Source organism: Ambystoma mexicanum, chromosome 2q, assembly GCF_040938575.1.
Source record: "Ambystoma mexicanum isolate Mex_15411 chromosome 2q, UKY_AmexF1_1, whole genome shotgun sequence".
Classification (NCBI taxonomy): Eukaryota; Metazoa; Chordata; class Amphibia; order Caudata; family Ambystomatidae; genus Ambystoma; species Ambystoma mexicanum.
The window spans coordinates 1,254,719,561-1,254,735,090 of NC_090924.1; positions in this window are offsets into that span (position 1 = coordinate 1,254,719,561).

Below are 15,530 nucleotides of genomic sequence, written 5' to 3' on the forward strand. Positions count from 1 at the left end.
TCCCTGTACACCCTCCACGGCCCCTGCAGGCAGCCCACACCACAGGGGACTACCCTGCACCCCTGGTCATGTCCCGCAGGCAGCCCACCCAACATGGGCATGCCCCCCAGCAAAGGCACATGTCTCCTTGCACTATTGATCACCAACTCATGTCCCCTTGCACCCCCACCCCCCAGCAGTGTGGGGCACCTGCCAGCAGGCCCCCACTCATGTCCCACTCATGTCCCCCCGCACTCCCACGCCCCACTAGTGTGGGGCACCTGCCAGCAGGCGCAAGTACGATTCATGGAAGTCCCTGCACGTGTTTTCCTCGGGATGTGCGCCAAACCCGTGCATGGCGCACACCTCACTGCAACATCCCGAACGGCGTGCGCGGTGGTGGTGCAGTCACAGTGTCAGGGACAGTGACATGCACAGGCCCCTCCACGGCAACCTGTGCTGCCTCCTGCCCCTGCCCCTGGACTGCACCACTTGCACCAGCAGGGATGCCCCCACCAGGCCCCATGTGCGGCTCAGTAGCGGCCTCCTCCTCCTCTGTGGAAACCACCAACCTGGATGGCTCCACACCGTCTTCCGCCATTGCAAGCGCCCTTGTGGGGGCTCACCACCCCTTCCGCTGCAGCCGTGGGGGCATCCCCGCCGCTTTGCTCCACAGCGCCGTCTCCGCCCTCTTCTTCACTTGGCGCTGTGTAGAGGGAGACATAGAACACAAGCATCAGGGTACTGTAAAATGGTCCCCTAGACAGGAAGCAATAGCAGATGAGTGGCACTGTCAAAGATCACTTCCATCATGTCCCTCCACAACACATGGGTCAGTGCAGGCAAAACCATGCAGTAACAGGCATGGCACATGCTATGGACATTAGCATACATGTCCAAGGGACTCTTGAAACATACAATATTGTTTTGGAACTCACATGCATCATGGGTCATGCCTATCACATGCACACACTTCACCGTAGTTTCATCCATCTGGCCTCGTACACCCCAGACACAGTGGATGCAAGGATAACTAGGCTGCATCAGTGAATCTGAACATTGTCACAGACATGTGTCATGCATCCATGGCATTCACAAGTCACAGACACGCAGGTCAGACACACAGACATGGACACCATGCATGTACAAGGCATCAGCACCCATTCCTCGCCCCCACCCATGTCCAGGAACATAGACTGGCATGCTCTCATGTGTTCATTCCGCATAGGGCTCCCCATGTTGCATTTAAACACATGCACGAACCGTGTGGTTCACACATTACTGGTCTCACATGCATGACCATGATGTCCCTGCACACACACATGCGTACATGGCCTATGTCACACATGCAGGCAAGTATCAGACAACCAGAAAACTGCAACATGCCCTGTCTCACACAGCAATGCTTGGCCACTTACCGCTCGACTCCAGATGGGTCTGCCTCTCAAGGATCTGGGCATGGAGGGCTGGGCGTACGCGTTCCAGGACTCTCATCTGGATGGTACTCCTGCAGCCCCGGCCCCCGTCCACGAGGCGCCAGGCCTTTATGAGGGTCCCAGCGCTTCTTGTCTGATGTTGCGGGTTGCCACCCCCTCCGCGTTGATGGCAACCACAAAGTCGTCCCAGATCCTGTCCCGTGCTTCCTTGTCGGCGCGTGATGATCCGAAGAGGGCATCATAATGCCCCAGGACAAGCTCCACCAGGACACCAACTTCCTTCTGACTGAAGCTGGTGGCCCTCTGTCCCTCTGGCTGGGGGTCGCCAGTGGTCTCAGATGGTGTTTGCCCCGACATGGCGACCCCCGAGACAGGCGTGGGTGGGCAACTGGGTCCTGGGGCTGGGCTGTGGAGCGATGGTATCCCAGTCGGGAGTCTTCTTTTCCAGCAGGGGTGGGCACCGCAACTGGACCCCTGCAGATGTGCAGGCACCAAATGGCAGGGCACGAGGGCAGCAGGCAGTCAGGCAGCAGCAGATGGCAGGTGGGAGCGTGCTCGGGGCTCTGGGGGGCAATGATTCAGCCTTTTGGGCAGGAGCATGGTCTTCCGTGTGTTTTCGCGTGGCCAGCTTGATACGGAGTGATTTGGCACGTGAAAAAATTGCACGTCAGCGTGTAATTCGAGGAAAGGCCCTTAGCGCATAAGCGCGTCTGCACGCATACACGATTTAATTGGACAAAAGGCCCTTAGCGCGTAAGCGCGTCAGCACGCACACGCGATTCTATTGGACCAAAGGCCCTTAGCGCGTAAGCGCGTCTGTGACGTATCACGCACAGGCGTTGCCCTGGCAGGGCTTGAAGATCCCAAGTGGATTTCCATTGCTCTGTATGTGCTTTCCGTGTGGTGTGGTCCGTGTGTTTTCCAGGCATTGGGGTTCACACGCTATTACTACACAGCGGGTGGGTGTTGGCTACGCGTTCTTCTACATGCAGACGGTGAGTGGTACCCCGCTCGCCAAAGGCCTATCGCGGGTGAAACTTCCCGCACACCCCCGAAAGACATGTACCCCGCTCAATCGCGTGTGAAACTTCCCACACACCCCCGAAATACACGTACCCCCCTCAATTGCGTGTGAAACTTCCCGCGCACCCCGAAATACACGTACCCTGCTCAATCGCGTGTGAAACTTCCTGCACACCCCCGAAATAAACGTACCCCGCTCAATCGCATGTGAAACTTCCTGCGCAACCCCGAAATACACATACCCCGCTCATTCCCATGTGAAACTTCCCGCGCACCCCCGAAATACACGTACCCCGCTCAATCGCGTGTGAAGCTTCCCGCGCACCCCCGAAATACACGTATCCCACTCAATCGCATGTGAAACTTCCCGCGCACCCCCGAAATACACGTACCCCACTCAATCACGTGTGAAACTTCCCGCGCACCTCTGAAATACACGTACCCCTCTCAATCGCGTGTGAAACTTTCTGCACACCCCTGAAATACACGTACCCCGCTCAATCGCGTGTGAAACTTCCCGCGCACCCCTGAAATACACGTACCCCACTCAATTGCATCTGAAACTTCCCACGCACCCCCGAAATACACGTACCCCGCTAAATCGCATGTGAAACTTCCTGTGCACCCCCGAAATACACGTGCCCCGCTCGCACTGGCCCAATCACAGTATGGGACATTCATCATTGCTGTATATTGCCACTTTTGTAATGCGCAGGGACGCTACCGCCTGCCTTCGTGTGGCGGACGTGCTTCGGCTTGTGCGTGTCTTTGGCTCTGCGCAGCTTTGCCCTATTCGATTCCATGAATACGTGTGGTTCGAGTGCGTGTGGGCGTTCCGTCTGCTTCCCTGCAGTATATCCCCAGTTACGCCCTTATTTTCGCACGTTGTTCCCCATTCCGCACGTTACGCCCCGTGTTCTGCCCACTTTCTGGTGTATGTGCCGAAGTTGTGCGCTTTCACTGTGCGCGTCGCCAAGATTTTCGGCGCACGTTTGTTCCATGAATCGGCCCATAAATATTTAAAAGCAGCTTGTTGGATTGCTGCTTAGCAGCATGTAGATATTTTAGCCCTCTCCTCTTCCTGCGTTCTGTACTTCTCCCATGCCCTGATTAGGTCTTCTGACCATGCAGACAACAGCGAGGGTGTATTCACCCCGTCTTCTAGCAGCGCAGCATTCTGAGCTGCTGAACCGTGTGACCTGTGAGTGCCACTTCTCTGTTAGCTTCGCTTACGTTATTTCAAATTTTCCAATTTATAATCACCTTTTGGCATGTAAAAGCATTGTCCATGTGAGCCTTGCTCACGTTATTTGAATTTTGTATTTTAAAAAGCAACTTGTTGGATTGCCGCTTTGCATCACGCAGAGGCATTGTCCATGTGACCCTTGCTCATGGTATTCGAATATTAAATTTTTAAAAGCAACTTGTTGGATTGCTGCATCATTGTGTGCAGTCAATGTCCATGTGAGCCTCGCTCACGTTATTTGAATATTATATTTTTAAAAGCAAATTGTTGGATTGCTGCATCATTGTGTGCAGTCATTGTCCATGTGAGCCTCGCTCACGTTATTTGAAAATTATATTTTTAAAAGCAACTTTTTGGAATGCTGCTTTGCGGTGTGTAGATCTTGCAGCCCCTTTCCTCTTCCTTCTATCCACCTCCCGCTCCTCCCCATGCCCGAATTGGGCCTTCTCCCGAAGCAGACACCAGCAACAGTGTATTCACCCCTTCTGCTTAGCAGTGCAGCATTCTGAGCTGCTGGTCCGTGTGATCTGTGAGTGCCTGTTCTCTGTTAGCTTCGCTAACGTTATTTCTAATTTTCCTACTTAAAATCACCTTTTGGCATGTAAAAGCATTGTCCATGTGAGCCTTGCTCACGTTATTTGAATTTTACATTTTATAAAGCAACTTGTTGGATTGCTGCTTTGCAGTGTGCAGTGGTATTGTCCATGTGAGCCTCGCTCACGTTATTTGAATATTACACTTTTAAAAGCAACTTGTTGGGTGGCTACTTTGTGGCACGTAAAGGGAAGGTCGTGAAGATTCATACAAGTGCACGTCCCTTGAATAACATTGTGGAGGCAAATTTCCCAATGGTTCCAAATCCAGAAACAATGTATGTGTAATATACCCACCAGTGCCACATTTATTACAGTAATTGATCTGAAGAATGCATTCATTTCCATATCATTGCATCCAGGCTCATAATATCTCGCAGCGTTTACTTATATAGGGGAACAATTCCAACACACAAGATTACCACAGAGCTACTGTGAATCCTGTATTGTATTTAATAGAGCATTGCAGATGGATTTGGCTAACATATAGTCACAGAGTACACTGACACAATACATTGATGACCTTTTGGTGTGCAGCCCTGCAGAGGAGCAATGTAGGCAAGATTCAGTTTTGCTTCTAATGTTAAAAGCAGAAAAGGTATACAAAGTGGACAAAGAGAAAGTACAGTATTGATAAAAGGAATTTATCTATTTTGTACAATAATATTGTCTCAAGATGTTGAGCTCTATACCAGTGGGTGTTTAGAGTGTGCACAGTTTCAACCTGTTGTACAAATAATATTGGGCCTCATTACACGGATGGTGTTGGACCAAGGTGCTATTAGCACCTTGGTCCATGCCGGTAAAATACTGGCTCCGCCTTGGTTGAAAGGGGAATTACCGCCCTATTCCAAGGTTTGCGGGGCGGTAATTCCCCTTTCCCCAATTGCCCTTACCCATTCCCTTTTTTGCCCCATAGGGCTCAATGGGAATGGGGAAGGCGCTAATTATGGTGCCGCAAATTGCGGTACCATAATTAGCTCCATGGTCCCTTTGCGGGTTGGTTTTTAACGCCTGCAAAAAGCAGGCGTTAAATTCTCCAACCTGGAAAGGGACCTCGTAGTAAGGCGGTAAGGGTTTACCGGTACCGGTAAAATACCAGTACCGGTAAACCCTTACCGCCTACCGTGTAATGAGGCCTATTGTCAGAAGGCAGGAAGGTGACATCAGAAAGTGCAGAAGCAATTCATAACTTTCCCTGTCCAACTACAGTAAAATAAATGCAACAGTGATTTGGATTGTGCAATTATTGCCGATCATGGGTTTTTCATCATACCACATACATCAGACCCCTGTTACAAAAATTAAAGGCAGCACAGAAAGAGAGAGAAACACTCAAGTGGACAGGAAAAATAACTATTTGGTACAATAATATTGTCTCAAGATGTTGAGCTCTACACCAGAGGATGTTTAGAGTGTGCACAGTTTCAACCTATTGTACAAATAATATTGTCAGAAGGCAGGAAGGTGACATCAGAAAGGACAGAAGCAATTCATGGCATGCCCTGTCCAACTACAGTAAATGAAATGCAACAGTTTTTTTGGATTGTGCAATTATTGCCGGTCATGGCTTTTTCATCATACCACATACATCTGAACCCTGTTACTAGAATTAAAGGAAGCAAGAAAGAGAGAGAAACTCTCAAGTGGACAGAAGAAATAACAGAAGCATTTAATGAGCTAAAAATTGTGATCACTACTGCCCCAGTTTTAGCAATATCAGATTACACAGAGGAGTTTCTTTTATTTTCCGATTCTAATTAATATGTGATGAGGGTGGTCCTCACACAGAAAACTTTGATGGGGTTTAAACCTTTGTATCCAGTAATGAAGGGACATAATTTCCCATGTGAACAAGCATTGGCTGCAGCCACATTTGCTATCTAGAAATCATCAACAATAATGATGGGTTGTGCAGTGGCACTGTATGTGGAGCATGCCCCATTTGCAGTTTTCCAAAAGCCAAAATCCACGCTCGCTAAACAGCGAGCGAACAGATATTAAGTGATAATATCTTACCCTTCAATAAAGGTAGTGAGGTGCCGCAAAGTGAATCCGGACACAGCGAGCGAACAGATATGAAGTGATAATATCTTACCCTTCAATAAAGGTAGTGAGGTGCCGCAAAGTGAATCCGGACACATTCATCGCCAGACTGGTAGAGAAAGATGATCATGTACATGATTGCTCCACAAATACTAACATATATGATGACATACCCCAGGTTATGGAGAATAAACTTAAGGGGTGGGATTCTTTTATTTGATGGTTCATTAGCATTGATAGCACTAGAAATGTACGATGACAGAGAGGTGATCTACTCTGATTCGGTATATGTTACATCAACCATACACTCAGGTCTGTCTCTCTGGAAACAAAGAGGGTTTCAGCGATCTGACGGCATGCCAGTATAGAATGCCAAATTGTTGTCAAGATTGACTGATGCGCTGTCACAGCTTACCTCAGTATAGGGGAGCAGGTAGATGCTTTCTCACTAGTTCCGGCCCCCTCAACGCTCTCATACTGGAAAGAGAAGAGCAGTAAATGGCACCCCCTGTGTTGTTCCCATACCACATTGAGTATATGAGAGAAACCATATAGAAGCCATACAGAATGTACCCTCACATTGAGCCAGTAGAAGGCTCCCGCATGGAAGGATGTCAGCACACACCTAATGACAACATGGAGCGTTAAGTAAAATCTGATGAGGGCAGAGTATTGAGATGATATATGAACCTATGTTGAAACAATTTAAAAATACTTAAGAGTAACAATGTAACTGAACCACAAAGAGAAACATGTACCTCAAAGTGAAAGTAATCTTGACTACAAAGAGGATGAAGTTACTTACTGATCAATAACTGTAAATATGCAGCAACGCAAGGTAGAAAGAAAATATATGGAAGCTTGCTACAAAGGTATATATAACACGGCTAGGACAGCCATGATAGGAAAATGGATGCCGATTTGTGTCTGATTCAAACTAGCTATCTCAGAAACAGACTGAGGCAGTAGGATCAGTAGACACAAAAGAATAGTTCTGTGTGCAGAACCGATGATGAGTCAAGGTTGGCCCAGAATGAAGGATGTTAATTTAATGAATAAGCACAGAGCACAAAGGGAGTTACATGGATAAGCTCTGACTGTGGGAAATTCCTCATAAATTAAAAGAGAAGAAAACATCAGCAAGAGCCAATTGTTGGTTAAATAAAAGTGTACAAAGTTCATATTAGATAGAGTGAGCAATTATCTAGAAGCCAAGGAGAGCAAGTGCACCAAGCATAATTAAATGAAATAGCAGAAAATTGAAGGATGAAATGGACACATTTGTGGTCTGCTAACACCTGATTTCGGAGAAGAGAACAAGGGCTATTCATGAAGACTCCAATGAAGATAGTGGTGTGCTCACACTCCCTTGAATGTTCCAGGCCAGTGAGCAGGCAACAAGGTCAACTACAAATGAGAGGTGATGGACTGATTGGGAAAATGGTGATTAGTCTTGCGGGAATCAAACACCTAAGTTTTGTTTCACTGACGTGCTGCTAAAGATTCGAAAGGCCAAGGTTGGGATAACATTCCAACCAATCAGTGGGTTTGAGGGACAACCTAACATACAATGTTGTATAGACCAATCCACTGATAGTTTGTCCATTATAATCAGTACTGTACGTTTTTATAGGTAGTTCAAGGTATGCCCTACAGATAAGGGATAGCTAATGATGCTCTAATCCTTATATGTTGTATAAGTAGATATGTTTGTTCCCTTAACCAATCCTTCCCCTTAATAGGTTTCATATTTTGCCACGTAGCAAGACCTCATAAATGACAAACATTGGGGCATAAGACCTTTGCATAATCAAGTTTACTTGTGAGTGTGCATGCATCAGTCGGATCTTTGTCAGGTCTCCGTACTTTCTGAATTGAGAATAAAGTAGTGTTTTGCCATATTCTTTGAGTCTGTCTGGTTATTTGGTCTGTGACCTCTATTGGTTATTCCATCGAGCACAAGAGATGCTTCAAGGTGCTAGAGCACATTTTGGTAGCAGTGCGGATGGTTACAGTCGAATCGACATAGGCCCAGATCCAGACTTCTGGACAATGGACTGCTCCAGCCATTACCTAGATGATCATGCAGCTTCCTGTGGAGAGCGGAGCACAGAATAGAAGAGCTAGAAGAAATGGTCAGCATGTGCCTCTTTGAGAAAATTCCTGTCTAGTCCATGCTGGTGCCACGTGGATGAAAGGCGAACTGAGCGATTCAGGGAGAGTCGATGCTGGGGGACTTGAGCGAAGCCATGGACGTAAGAAGAACATTGATAGTGGCAAAAATAGGGGGAGGGGTTGTTTTGTAAATAAGAAGTATAAAAAGTAAAGGATTTTTTTTAAAGGGGGAATTGTAAGAAGAAGAAGTAGATACCTTGATTCCTGGTTCCAAGGGGACTGAAGGGTACGCACTTAAGTAAAGACTCTAAAAAGGGGTGTTAAGGATTTCTGAGGCAAGGTCAGCAGAAGAGTGTGTATCATAGAACTTGGCAAGAAAAATACCCTTTAAAAAAACAGCAAGACTTTGAGAAATATGAACAGAGTAGTACATGCATGTTGAAATTAGAATCTCTAATACAGCACCTAAAATGAACAGAACTATTTAACCTGTGCTACATAGTATCATTCACATCACCAGCACCTCACTTGACCTCATATTTACCAGAACTGTTGGTGATATTCCCGACTCAGCTTGGCAATGAAATTTTCCCCAGCCCTTCTGTATCTTCATACAGGGTAAATCCAGTGAAGGACAGCTTCAGCTTTAGTCAACTTCCAAGCACTGACCTCTGTCTGCCCAGCCAGCCCTCTGCTTCTTCGTCAGTCAGTGCCCAAAGAGGAATACCTCTATACTCTGCCTCAAAACCCTTTTCTATGACACCCCCTGTCAATCACGAGCACCTCCCCTTGTCCAGCTCATCCCACTAAGAATCACACAATTTGGCTTTGCCATTATGCTAACTGCATTGCAGAAGAGAAAATGTGAAATGTTTCTCTTGCATTTCCTGCTCGAAAACAAAGCCATGTTTTCAGCAGAACTGATCTTTGTATTTTTCAGCTTACCACACAGTGCAGATCCAGCCTGCACATTTAAAGACAATTTGCCTGCTCATTTTCAGAGCATTATGCATTTTCATCAGTCTGCTTCCAGCTTATTTAATGAGCTAACTTGCACTAAATGTTATTATGGGATTCAGTTACATCTTAATTGGGGTTGGTTAATTAGTATGTTAGATTTAGCTTAGTATTTTATTTAGTGCAGTTCAGTTTATTGAAATATCATCATGAAGCAAAGTGCAATTTCAAGCATGTGCTCTGTTTATTGGCATTTAATTCTGCCTGAGACTCACACCCTTTAGTCCAGCAATGAGTTTCACACCCTCGCTAAAAGGTGAATGTGAAATGCTGAGTTCATATTTGAAATGTAGAGTCATACTCCTACACTCACTCCTTTATTTCCTGCTGGGATATAACCTGAAATCACTGCAGGAAAAACAAACACATATGTTCTAAAACAAATATGCTCCTCCTAATAACCACATGATAATAGTTGAAAATAAACAACATACAAATGGTAATATACATACACAAGAAACAGTATGTATACATAACTAGTCTTCTGTAAATGGGTCTTGGGTAAATGGGTCTTGATTGAAATTAAACCTTTAAAAATATAATTAATATATATATATTTATATATATATATATTGTTTTTAAGGACATTTAAAAAAAAACGTTAAGGAAAAGCATTATCATTTCCAGAAAACATATGTCTATAAAGCTGTGCTATTGGTTTCAGTCAGATGTAATAACCAGTAAAAATCAGTTCATAATCACAATACAAATAGGTTGCGATAAGAATAGTAAAAATAGTCTATGATCATTAAAGAAATAACACAGGAAACCATTCTTGGCAGAACTCCTCCTTTCTGGGACTTCATGGGATACATCATCTTCACATCTTTCGGGATCATCATCTTCACCCCCTTCATCAGTCCATGCTGCTTTCCAGGGGACTCCAGTACTCCAGTCCAGTAGTATCATCCAGGGATATGTCGCTCCAAGGATACAGTGCTAAAGGGGAAAACAATTATTTTTGTAGAGTAAAAAGAAAATACAATTTAAGTATGAAGCACATCAAAACCTTTACTTTTCCTTTCTCTCTAGGATATCTGAAATCAAATTCAGTTATGCACACAAATGCAAATTATACAAAATAACATGCCATGCAGCCAATGATTAAATGAAAACAACATGAATTTAGCACACTAACTTACTTGTATTTTTATTCCCTACCTTGATATATTTTACTCTTTTTTTTACCTCTTTAAATCTCCTTTGGACATCTTTGCACTATTTACACCTATTCACCTGCTATGGCAATTCCATTTAATATGTAAGCGCTTCACTTTTTCACTCCCTCCTGTCTCAACTCACCATAGTTCTTTCACTTCATGTTTCGGGTGAAAGGGCTTAATTTGATTAACTTCTCCCTCCTTTTTAGCAATTCTCTAGACCACAGGTGAAACTTTATCTACAATTCTATATGGCCCTTGCCATATACTGAGTATGCTTGGGATGATAGCTCAGGGGAATGTGCTCGCCTTTGAAGCAAGACGACATAGAGCGCCACAGGTTTGTTCCCCGGGTTTGTGCTTAGAAACCTCTGGGTATTAAGCGCATTATAAATAACCTATCACATCATGCTTCAAGGAATTTATAGTTTTTATGTTTCCCCTTCCCGAAACTAAACTTGTATACCTGGTCTCCTATTTCATATTCTCTCACAGATGCCTTCCTATCATAATATGTCTTAGCACCATCAGCAGCCTTTTGCAAATTTCGCTGCACAAATGCAAAAGCATATAGCAAGTGCTTTCTCAATTCTTCCACAGATTCATGAATTGTGGATGCATTTATAAGCACCTGTTCATTTGTTCGGTAAAGTATGTTTTGTGGCAGAACCATTTACCTTCTTGCCATTATTTAATGGGGACTGAGATTTGTTGATTTTGAGGGTGCCAACCTGAAAGCCATTAGTAGCAATGGAAGCCTGAAATCCAACTAGATCCTGCTTCAGCTACATACTTTTTACACCGTTCCACTCAACTGAAGAGGAGGGCCTGAAGGAAACGTTTAGCTTTCTCTTTACACCCATAATTTGCCATATTTTTGTCATCAATGCACTAGGGAAATTACTTCCATTATCTGACTCTATTCTTTGAGGTAAACTCTATTCTTTGAGGTAAACCAAATCTTGCAAAAATATAATTTTCAAGTAAAGTGGCCGCAGTTTGCACACTTCAATCTGGAGCTGGAATTCACACCACCCTTTTGGACATTAGACAAGTGACTGTCATCATGGACCTGTTTCCCCTTGCTGATCTCCTCACGGGCCCAGCAAAGTCGATTTTGTAAATCAGACCATGGGAGTGTCAAACCCCTTTTGATCAATGGTGCTCTATGAACTGGTGACGCAGGTTGAAACTGTGCACACTCTAAACACCCTCTGGTATAGAGCTCAACATCTTGAGACATGTGTGGCCAATAGGCATAATCTTTTAAAATTTTGCACGTTTTTGGTAAAACTCTCTGTCCTGCCGTTATGGCATTGTGAACCTGATGTAACATCAAACCCTGAAATGACAAAGGCACTACCCATTGGATTTGGCCTGTCAAAGTTTCTCAAATCATCAGTCCATCCTGTATTCTAATTCTCTTTTTGTTTTTTAATAGCTCCCTTAATTCCTCCTTCCCTTTGCAGTCCTCTTCAGTCAAAGGATGTTGTTCCGCATCTAGAAATGGTTATAAAATGGCCCTAGAATTAGATCTTCCTTTTGTGCTTTGATCAAGTCCTAATGTGTAGTATCAAAATTTCATTGTGCTACAGGCTGTTCAACTGCTTTTGGAGTTTCGGAACGTGTTATTGTACCTAGAAAAATTAATGTTGTGGCTTAGTTGGTATGATTTTAGGGCGACAGAAAATATGCACAGAAAAAAGATGAATGAATATATTTTGTGTCGTAATTGCCAGTCTGTCGCGTCTCACTGAGTTATGGTTTAAAAAGCCACTCTAAACCACTCATGTATTGATAACAGTATAAAAAATACTCAGAGCTGAGACTGCGCCAAATGCTATTTCAAAAACCAGGTGTTGGTTTTATTCAAGCGATTGCCCTTTCTTATGACACATGTTTCGGCTTAAAACCAGCCTTTTTCAAATCAGGTCATTATGGTCACTATTTTTAAAATCGAAACCACATAACCGTAGTTACAAAAAGCATTGTTTTGATTTTACATTTTGTACATAGTCATTTTAAATCATTTTAAATCATAAAGAGAAAGAATGATAAGTGTCATATCACAGAGAGAAAGGGGTTGGGGAAGGGAGTGGATTCAAGGGTTTGGTAAAAAAGAAAATATTTCAATTATATCCATTGACAACCAACAGTAAACATATAACAATAAGTACCACATGTGAGAAAAAACAGTGTTAAAAAAATGCACAGGTTTACTAAGATAAAATAATAGACGTACGTGTAAAGGAACAAAATAACAGAAGAGACAGAAAACAAAAACAAAATTAGTTGTAGAGTTACGATATATTGGACTTGTCTATATAGTATCCAATTAATTGCTAATCTCAAATTATTTCACGTTAATTGTGGTTACCTTATTTGATGTTTGTTCGTTATACAGATTTTCATGTAAGTTTCAGTCAGTTGATGGGTTAGATCCCTTCAAAGTAAATATATTCTTTTAAGCATATTAGATAAAGTTTGCTAATCCTGCACATCATCTCTCCATGTTTCTATATTCTAATGTGGCCATTCTTATAATTCAGGTAAGGATATTGCTCGCATGTATAGTGTTGCTTCTTTGTAAGTCACTCATTCCGTGCACTATATTATTTTTTTTTCCTCTGTTTTACTTATTTACAATTTCTATTCAAAAGTTGCTGTTTCTGCAAATTAAAATGAAAATACATTTATTCCCATTTTGCATTTCGCACTTAATGCATTGCTGAATTGCAATTTATAAATAAATAAATGTTCACCCGACGGTGAGTATGTATATTTTAATTAATCCGTTAGCATGTTTCTGCCGCTCGGCCGATGTCTACTAATCCTAAGAACCTCTTATTTACTATGTACGTATAACCTTCTTTCAGTTCCCATTCTAATAATGCACAAGCAGAGTTTGTAAGATGCACTGATAAGTGTGAGTTAGAATACAGCACGTTTTATATAGTTCGCCGATGATCCCTTACCTTAACTCAGCATTTAATGCGTTCAATCGCGTGCTGCAGTTTCCTAGAATCACCGGACGCCATTTGGTCTATTAAATAAGTTGTTTACGTGTGGCGTAATGGTTCCCGACTCACCAGAGTCTCTTCTTAGTGTCTACTACCATTACACTAAAGTCGCGCCATATTGTGTGTGAATTCATGTATGCCTGACCCTTACTATCGGTTCTTTAGTGGATTGTCTAGATACATGTCCTTTCTTTATTTTTATTTTTGTTTTTATTTTTGTTTATTATTTACCAATTTCAGCCTTACCCTCACTTAGCCTAATTCATAATAAGGTAAAGTCAATCAAAGTCGTAGCTTTTTGCTACCAATAAAAAATCTGGTTGACCGTGATAATGTTCTCCACATGATGCGCACACTTTAAATTATTAATAAGCATTACTCATAACCAATTATCATATAAGTTATCCATAAAAAGAATTGGTGACATAGTGCTATATAATAATTAGTCCATAACACAGGACTGTTGTAAAACAGAAAAACATTTTCAACATACAGAAAATAAGAATGTTAGAAAGGTGTTTTTTTATAAAAATGACACCATTTTGTTGTCGGAGTTTAAACCGAGGACAGTCGAATTGAGTTTACAAATGGTCCTTGCCTCGGCCTGTCTCAGTGTTTTCTCCTTATTGCCTTCTCTTTTACCCATTGTTATTTTTTGCAGCCCAATGAACTTGATTTCAGATTTTTTTGCCATCTGATAATGTTTCTGCCAGTGACAGGAGAGTGGGAGCATTAAATCTTGGCTACCAATTTTCGCCAAATGTTCCCTAATTCTGGTTCTTAATTCCCTTATTGTGCTACCAATGTATACCAGTTTACATATACATATAATGCGGTACACAACAAATGTGGTTCTGCAATTGATTGATTGGTGTATCTTGATCTCATTATTGTAAGAATCCTTAAATAGCCTTGTTTTCTCATGCGCATACTTGCACATTGTGCAACTTCCACATTTTCTAAAGCCATCATTAGTTGGATGTAACCAGGTGGTAAATCCCATTGTGTCTATGTCAGGCAATAGCGAAGGGCTTAATTTGTTCTTAAGTGTTCCTGCCCATCTGTAGATTACCTTCGGTTTGGAGTCTACAAAGTTCTTGATATTTTCGTCTAATTTTAGTACATACCAGTGTTTTGAAAGTATCCTATTCAGAATTTTGTAGTTACTGCAGTACTTTGTGATAAATCCTACTGTAGGCTGTTCTTGTGGTTTGGTTTTTTGTACCAATGTCTGCTCTTGTGTCAATGATTTACTTTTATTCTTTGCTCTTTTCACATATTCTTCCGTGTATGCTCTAGCTCGAAATCTATTCTCTAGAAGTATTCATTCCTTTTCAAAAAGTTCATCTGATAGGCAATTTCTTCTCGCTCGAATGAACTCACAGGAAGGTATATTGTTAATTGTTGGTCTGGGGTGACAACTGCTCTCATGTAGCGTTGAGTTTGCCTCAGTCGATTTCCTAAATGTACATGTTTTAATCTCCTTGTTATCTATATATATAGTAAGATCAAGAAAGTTGATTGTCTGTTCATTGCTACTTCCTGTAAATTGGATTTCAAAAGGATTCTTGTTAATCCGATTTGTGAATTTCTGAAATTCTGTTTCCATTCCAGCCCAAATGATCAATACATTGTCAATAAATCTCATCCATCTCAATCAGTTCTTTCTGGTGTGCCTTATCTTGGTAGATCACTTTGTCTTCAAAAAAACCCATAAAAATGTTGGCAAGGGCTGGGGCATATTTAGTGCCCATTGCCACACCTTTGGATTGCTTGTAATAGCAGTTGTCAAAGGTGAAAATATTGCATTTGAATGTAAGTTCTAGCATCTCCTTTATCATTTGCACTTGGTGGTACACTGATGATGTGTTGTCTTTAAACACATGATCTATAGT